At 39.1% G+C, this 8,872-nt stretch overlaps 1 pseudogene; it reads right to left on the bottom strand.

Annotated features, from left to right (window-relative positions):
- Positions 1-7,698: 7,698 nt before the first annotated feature.
- On the bottom strand, positions 7,699-8,589 carry LOC130871928 (40S ribosomal protein SA-like; annotated as a pseudogene).
- Between the last annotated feature and the right edge of the window lie 283 nt (positions 8,590-8,872).

Genomic DNA, 8,872 nt, shown 5'->3' with positions numbered 1-8,872 from the left:
AAGGAGTCTGATCTTATTTTCCCAGGTGTGGAATCCTCTTATGCATGCCTTATAATTCTGTGTTTCATTTTCATTACCTACAAACCAAGATTACCTGGTAAAGAAGTCTACACAGATGTGTACACAGTTCATCTCTGGATTTCACTCGACTGACAAAGTCATTCCTGGGAAGATCACCCTGTAGCATTCTGTCCATCACCAGACTGCACCAATAATGCCATTCTAGATTACCATGTAGACAAACATATAGCTTGAAAAAACGTGACTCTAAGGAACACGTTTTACTGTGGTTTAAAGAAAGCATGGCAACTAAATTGGCTATTCCCTTGGATATTTCAGAAATGAGGGGATCTTTACAATGTAGGTGTGCTGCCCATCCAAGCACTCTTTCCTTCCTGGATATTTTATATCACTTTGAGCTCTTTGTTGTATGTATATAAAACCTCCTTATCAAATCTTGAATTAAGAGAAGTGTAAAGATGGTAAGAAATGATGCTTTGCAGAGATATGAATATTTCCCAAATATAAAGTAACATTTTTTTTTTATCATTCTTACATTTCTCTTAATGCAAGTGCTGTCTCTAACTTTAGCCAGATACTCATCATACACACAGACTTTTTTTTAGGCACTCTTAGATTTCCAGCGGAGGTGATGAGAGAGAAAGATTTATCTTTAGACATTTAGCTTTGCATCACCAGGGCAAACTGTTCCAATGATTAGTTTAATGTGAATCACTAAAGCCCATAGTCTATAGTTTTTTTACCATTTTCTATTTAGTTTTTTTTTTCCAGACAGACAGTTAACAGCACATCTGTTATAACTTTGATTAAATTACCAAACTGTGTCTCAAGCAAAATAGAGCTGGACCAGGTTACTGGGGGTGTGTTTCTTAGAATAGTCTATTATTACACCTTTTTAAAATTTATTTTTCTTCTTGAAATCAGTTAAGAACTTGTATGACAGAAGTGCTCCCTACTCAACCTGTGCAAAGACAGAAAGGACTGTCAGCAGAGGCCTTGTGAGAAACCCGAAGTATTCTATCTTTTTGATGGCTTATTTTCAGGTTTAATATTTAGACAAATATGGTACTTAAAACATGCATTATGACAATAAAGACTAAAGAAATGCCAGTTTATTGGCAGGATTCTTAATATGATGGATAGAGTGAGCCAGTGAAACCACAGATACAAACAGATACAAAAGAATCATGAAGTGAGTTTTTTGACAGACAGTAAGAAAAAAGCTTTGAAATATCTGCAGTGACCAAGAATAGATGATGAGCTAACTTAAATGTTGTATGTTTGGAGGATTAGTAAGGAAAGTAGCAATAAAGAAGCAGTAATACCTATGTTTTCATCAGTAAATCTTTTCCTCAATGAGGAGGAAATGCATATTTCTTTTAAGAGATGCATACGGATTGAACAATAAATAACAATGATAATTATGAAAATTCAACTTATTTCAGGGAAGAATAGGAGTGTTCCAATAAGACAATAAGAAGTAACGTTGGTAGGAGAGGTAGAGATATAAGGAGGATTTGAGGCCTAGGAAGACAGCTAAAAGGTTAGTATCACAGACAAAGGAGAGAAAACAAAACTGCTTCTCTTAGGCGACTTTCATGGAAATGTGTGGCTGTTGTCTGCTAACTTCAGCAGTAAGACCAGGTGAGGGCTCACCTTCCATGCTGACTACCTAAAGTCCCCTGATTCTCATTACAGTTTCCCCTCCATTAGGATAGGAATCTCCAGCTGCTATCAACAGTCTTGGTCTTCTATCACGCGAGAAGAGCAATTTTCATATCTGTGTTTCCTTTTCTCTAACTGTCTGGGAGAGGTTCATTATTCCTTGCCTCATCACCACTAAGCCCATTCAGTTCTTTTGCATTTCAAACTGTTCATGCTAATACATTTTACCTGCAAGTAAAACATGCCCACTCAGCGACTTTGCCTCTTTCTCTGATCCCTGGGTATTTCTGTAGAGCACTGTGTGCTTCTGTCCAGGAAGCTAAACCAAGTGCCTTCAGAACAATGCTGCGAATTAGTGGCATATGGTCACCTTAGTCGCTTTCTTATCCTTCCTTTCCAAAGATAGAGTCTGGTTTCTTCATCTCTCTATCTCAAAGTGGGATTTTTAGCTCCAGACATTCTTTTGAGAGCATCATCTGTCTTGTAATCGAAGTCAGTTTAAAGGTAAACATGAGTTTAGGAATTATTTGCAAAATTTCCATCCCTTCTTTTCTGAGAACCTAAGGACAATGATATACAAATAATTGATATTCCATCATCCCCAGTTTCTGAAAAGAAACATAGATTAAGTTTCTGTTGGATTTTTTTTATATATTTAGTTTAGGATCAGTGTAAAATGTAAATAATTTTCTTTGATATTTAGTATTAACATCTGATATTGATTTTGGACACAACATTAAATTTAAAGAATAATGATTGAAACTAATTATTTTACTGTAAGACTATATAAAATTGGTTATTGTTATCCAAAATGCTCCATGATGATAGATGCAAGGATGAATTCTGACATTTGACACAATTCCAGTCATGATTTTTTTTGATGCTTTCTTCTGTATAATTGATCATTCCCAACAGATATTTCCTGCAATTAACCAATTTCCTGTCTCTGTTCAAGTTTGGCAGGCATTACAGCACAAAGTTTTCAAAATACTTGTATTAAACATGTTAGGTTAATTTCTAATGTTATTTATACATGCTTCATTTTGGAAAACAAAACCAATAGGAAGGTCTTAACTCAAATTCATTTTAGCTTCTTACATTTTCCATTAGACATTTGAAGTTGCTGAGATCCATGCAGCATCAGTAATTTCTATTTCCCAGATAGGCTCCTGTCACTTCTCTAAGTAAATGCGATCTTGACTTCGGCCACTAAGGCCTTGCTCCACTGAAACACCAACAAAACCTTGAAGCTTGTGTAACACGCATCTCCTGCTGAGTCCTCCGTGAACCAGGTGTTAAAATTTGGGCACTTTTTTCCCATGCCCTTGATCTATGAAAACAAACCCAGAAGGAAGCTGGTTGAGGAAACTGTGTTTTAAGTAGTAGTAGCTCAAACTGTTGATTTACAGGCTACTGATTTACAAGCTGCGAATGAATTGAAGCCTTCAGCTACAGGAAGCTCTGCCATTGGGAAACCCTATAGTTCCAGCTGGAGCCCAGGGACCTGGTTGACTGCTTACAGGAACACTCACTCCGGGAGCCCCTGTAATCAGAGTTGTTAAGCAGAAGGAAATGTCTTCAGTGCTCTTACATGGCTCTTAATCAGATACTGACAGCGTGCCTTTGATCCTCACATTTGCACCATGAGGTTAGCCCTAAGGTTCAGTCCGTCCACACAGATTTCACAGTCAGCTCCCAACATACACAAGCAACAGAGGAACCATTCAACCTCATCTTGTTGCTGGCATCACTTCTGTTCTTTAAAGCTCCCGGGTCTGTTGTGAGAGGATTAATGAATCACTTTCCCCCCACCTAGTATCTTGCCATCTCTGAATTCGAACTGAGACAGAAATGTGAGGCATTGTTGGACGAGCCTGCTTGTTTCTTCTTTTATATTTCCACATCTTAATTGAAACCTCAGACAAGTGACGCCAGGCCTCAGCCCTGCGTTAGGCCTTTAAGAACTTACTAGTGGAGAGAAAGAAACCTCAGGGAGGAATTAGCTACAGACAGAGATCACTGGTGGGTGAAATGTCCCCGGCTGAGTTATTTTTCATTTGCCAGCTTGGTTGGTAACCAGAATCCGTGACTGGAAATGAAAGTGCCGTCCACTACAGAACAGAGAAACCCAGAGGGTACGGAGGTGCCAGTGCAAAATCCTGGAAAGGAGCAGCTCCGACTAGGAGAGCATAACTATAGATTTTTCTGTAGCTTTAATTGCCTGTGAAATATTCCAAACACATGGAATTGGCGGATAAATTGAAGCGACTGCATTTTGGCCTAGGGAAAATCGAGCGAGGGCTTCTTCGTGAGCTCGATGCAGAGGTGCCGACAGGCAGAGGGAAATTTTATTACATCCTTGGAGTGTGCATTAAATAAGCACATGACTGGGTGAATGCTTATCTCTCCACACCGATACTTTTACCGTAGAGTGGAAAAATATAAACATACACATGGATTTTTATGGAACAGAGCTAAGCTTAGAGTGAGAATAAAATAAGTTTAATAGATGCCCAAAGCTGAGTTCTCGGTTAAAGACTGGCATACCATGAACAACGCTTATCCAAGAACGAATAACTACAATAATCCATCACTGGAGAAAGAAACCAGGTTTTAATAGTATAACTGTATTACTTTAAATAGTAACTATAAATTTTAAAACATGTTGAAGTACTCGAATCGCATAGTTTTTACTTTTAGAAGTTAGAAACAGGAAACTGAGGAATTATCTACCATGCTTTAATTACTTGCCTGTAAAAAACAATGGGGAAAAAATGAGATAAGCAGTTATGGTTGCTTGAAGATAAATTATAGTGACCTTTATAGTAATGAGAGTTCAGTGGAGAACTTTCTTCTTCCATTTCCCCAAAATGGTTATTATTATTTAAATGTGATAGACTAGTTAATAATTATTTAATAGAAATTTTAACGTTTATTTAAAATCAAGTCATAGTCACTCTATTGATTGAGAATCTAGTTTATATTTACAAGTGAACAACAATGTAAAGGAAGTAATTCTCAAAGCCTTTGTAGAATTCATCTATTTCACCTCTCACTTAGAGTATATCTAATTAAAAACTGCTAAATGTGATGCTTTGATGAATTTTAGCAAACTCATAACAGACTGGGATAATGTTTTATGCTCTTAATTGGGAAAACTGATGGAAGCCATGAGATATGCCGAGGAGATAACAAGATGTCCTTTGAAGAGGATGTTGAGAATTGCATGATGTGCCCTGTGGGTTTATTTGACTGTGTGTGAGTCTTCTTATGATAGGCAGGAGTATACCTGGAAGAACTGAGATAATGCACATATTTCCTGGAACAGCATTGCATAGCGATACATATAGTCCATGCTCTTGGCAGTGAAAAGGATCTTACATTGAATATCGGTCTCTGTAATTCTCAGTAGAGTCTGTTTTAATATCTTACTGCATTCCCCTTTAACTAAAGATTTAAAGAAAGCCTTTGACAATGTTTTTTAATTTATTATGACAGCTACAATTTAAAATGTATGAAGATTAAGTTTTATCTGAAGTAAGTCAGAAATGAAGGAGGTATTTCAATAGAAGTGAAGCTTGCTTCTGTTTATGTTCACTTAAAACATATTATAACAATAGTAAATGCTAGGTCTGCTGGTTAAAGATAATCAAATAATATGTCCATATAAATCTGGAATGTGGGTCATAGAGGAATGGTTTTGTTTTGCTTGTTGTTTTTTAAGCAGTTATAACTATGTCCTATTGTATTCATTTATTGTTCTACCTCCTCACTTAGGGACAGAAAGTGAATAATTGAAAGAAAAAGCATAGTTAAAAGTAAATAGGAAAGAAAATATGCAAATATAAATGGAAAATGGAACTCACGTTCTTTCTTCCCACTTGAAAACTCAATTTAAATGCTGTCCAGATTCCACATCAGAATATACCCTAGAGTCGACAGAGAACTTTAAAAATAGGATATAGTATAAGTGAGTTTGATTTCAGTTTTTTTATTTGCATTTTTAGTTCTTATTTTTTAATAAAGCCACCATGGGTACTAATTTGAGAGCACAAATATAATTCTAGAGGTTGTCTGAAGAGGTGAGGATACTGACTGTGGAGCTCTTCTTGAAATTCAGAGTGTGCTCACTCTAGTTCATGAAGTCAAAGACCACAAAGTATTCCAAGATAGTCTTTTCATACATGCTCATATCATGCCCACAGGAACAATATAAAGAAATTTTTATAACTTCCCTTTTCACTGATTACATTTTAGGTCAACTCACAGGTCAAAAGAATTCAATTTCCAGGTTTGAGGTATGAATCTGTTTTTTTCATTACCTATCTGGAAAGGTAAGGCCATTTATGATGCTTCATTTCAGGGAGAGTTGCAAAGTTCAACAGGGCATCTAACATAGTGAATGTCTCATTGTATGTCATGCCATCCCAATCACAGCAACAGAATCATTTAGTAATCAACAAAGTGCCTCCTTCTTTAACTCAACCTAAAATATTTGTAAATAAAAAATCATTCTTTTGATAATAATACTGACAGTGGGAAAATTGAGTTCTAAAATTTCCCCTTTCTTGGGAAGTTAATACGTAAAAATTTTCTTACATTAAAGTTAGAGTCAGATAGGAAAAGATGAGAAAAGAAAGTGTGTAAGAAGATAATAAAAACTCCTAAATATGAAGACAAAATATCAGGAGAACAGAGACAGCATGTGGCATGGATGGGGTATGGAAAACTGAGCAAAACCAATAAAACATTACTTTGATTATGATAAAGTTTATTTTTTGTTGAATGAAAAATTTGAAAATTTTACTTCATAGGCTATTTCTAATATTTAGTTTTATATAACATTATATTCACTGGGGAAAAGAAAATATAAGCTTGTAATTTTTTTTACAGTTTAAAACTAAAGATCCCGGACCAATGAGATGGCTCAGCAGTTCAGGACTCTTGCGATTCGGCCTGGGTAGTAGAGTTCCATTTAAATGACAGAAAGAGAGAATCAGCTCCCCAAAGGTTGTCCTGTAACTTTTGCAAACACACACACACAAAACATTCAAAAAATTTTTTAAAAATTAAATGCCTTTTGATTAACTAAGTTTGACGATAGTAAAACTAGAGATTTTTCCACAGACTGATTTAAAAAGATGATTTATCTGAAATTAAATCACATCAATTTTTTACTTTTTCTTGTTACTTTGGTTTTTTTTAATTTATTTTACATACCAATCCAAGTTTCCTCTACCTCCTCTCCTCCCCCCCCCTCGCCCCCCCCCCCCCCCGCATTCTTCCTTTCTACCCCAGGTCCCATCCACTCCATTGAAAGAGTAAGACCTCCCAAGGGGAATCAAGAAACCCTGGTATATCGAGTTGAAACAGGACCAAGCTTCCTCTCCCTGGATCAAGGCTGAGCAAGGCATCCTAGCACAGCGAGTGGTTTCCAAATAAACAAGCTCATCCCTAAGGGATAGAACCCGGTCTGACTGCTAGGGCTCTACAAACAGACCAAACTACACAACTGTCACCCATATGTAGAGGGCCTAGTCTGGTCTCATGCAGGTTCCCTAGCTGTCAGTCCATCTAGATTTCATAAACTCCCACAAATTCAAGTCAAATGTCTCCGTGGGTTCCTGATCTTGAACCCACTTGCTCATATAATCTCTCCATCCTTTCTTTGATTGAACTTCAAGAGCTCAGCCCGATGCTTGGTTGTGAATCTCTGCATCTGCTTCCATCAGTTACTGGATGAAGATTCTATGATGACAATTTTGGTAGCCATCAATCTGATTAAGGAAAGCAAGTTTAGGCACCATCTCCACTATTGTTAAGAGTGTTAGCTGGGATCATCCTTGTGGATTCCTGGAAGTTTCCGTGGCACCGATTTCTCCTTAACCCCATAATGCCCCCTCTATTAATATCTCTCTGTCTCTGTCTGTCTCTGTCTCCCTCTGTCTCTCTTTCTCTCGACAGCTTGTAGAACTTTATTTTCCTTCCACCCTTTCCCCTTTGCAGAGGAGCTCAGGACCACTCAGTGGTGGCTCCAACCCACTCGGTGATCTGCGCTGTGGGAGCTGCTGACCAATTCTCAGTGGCTGGCTGGGCACTCCAGTCTTCAGTAGGGAACTGCTGGATGCGCACCGAGGGCACCTGCACACCCTCAGACCAGTCAGCCACCTCGGCTGAGCAGCAGTGAACTCAGGAGCTGGTGCAGTATATTCGCCCTGAAACTCCTCCTTGGTCACAGCCTTCTCAGCAGCAGCCTGTACTTCCTTCTCAATCTCCTCTGGGTCTCTGTAGAAGTAAAGGTCGGGCATAACCTCCCATGGGTGCTCACGGGAGATAGTGCCACACATGCAGAGTACTTCCTGGGCCAGCATCCACCACATCAGACCCACTGAGTGAGCTCTCTTTTTGTTGCATGGGATGGCGTTGTCCACGTAGCCCAGAGGTGAGTCTGTGTTACACAGGACAATGGTGGGCAGGTTCACGTAAGACGCCTTTGTGACGGACTGGTGGTCAGCCCTGGGATGGGTCACCACTGGAAGCCGTGGCTCCCTAAAGGCTGCCTGGATCTGGTTAGTGACGGTCCCTGGGGTGAAATGGCCAGCAATCAGAGTGGCTGCAATGGGGGCCGCAAACTTCAGCAAGACTCGCTGCCCAGTGTTCCTGGAGGAGATGACGCTGATGACGCTGACATCAGCAGGGTTCTCAATGGCAACAATAGCCCTAGCTACAAGCAAAAGTTTCTCTTCAGATTGATGAGGTAGATGCCGTCGCTTTTCCTTTTGTAGATGTACTGCTCCGCTCCATCAGGAAGTCTAGGTTGGTGCCACCGAAGTGGGTTCCTGCAGTGAGGAATTTGAGGAGATCCTCTTCCTTCATCTGCAGGACATCAAGGACTCAGGACATTGTGTTAAATTTTTCTTTAAGTTACGTCGGGAACCAAGAACAATGCCATATGGACCCGTCCGGGGGCGCGTAGAAAAGTCAAGATAATCTCTTTCCTTGCTCTCCCTTTCCTGCCCTCCCACAACTGGATCATCCATATCCATCATGTTCCCATTCCCCATTTTCCCCAGGAGATCTCATGTATTTCCTCTTCCTGGCGTTCTCCAATGCATGTCACTCCTAGAACCTTTTCACCAAGCTTCCCTGACCTGTGGATTGTATCCTGGTTGTCCTTTGCTTTACA

Source organism: Chionomys nivalis, chromosome 3 (genome assembly GCF_950005125.1).
Source record: "Chionomys nivalis chromosome 3, mChiNiv1.1, whole genome shotgun sequence".
Taxonomy (NCBI): Eukaryota; Metazoa; Chordata; class Mammalia; order Rodentia; family Cricetidae; genus Chionomys; species Chionomys nivalis.
The sequence above is the reverse complement of the archived record's forward strand: the minus strand, read 5'-3'. Positions and strand labels throughout refer to the sequence as shown.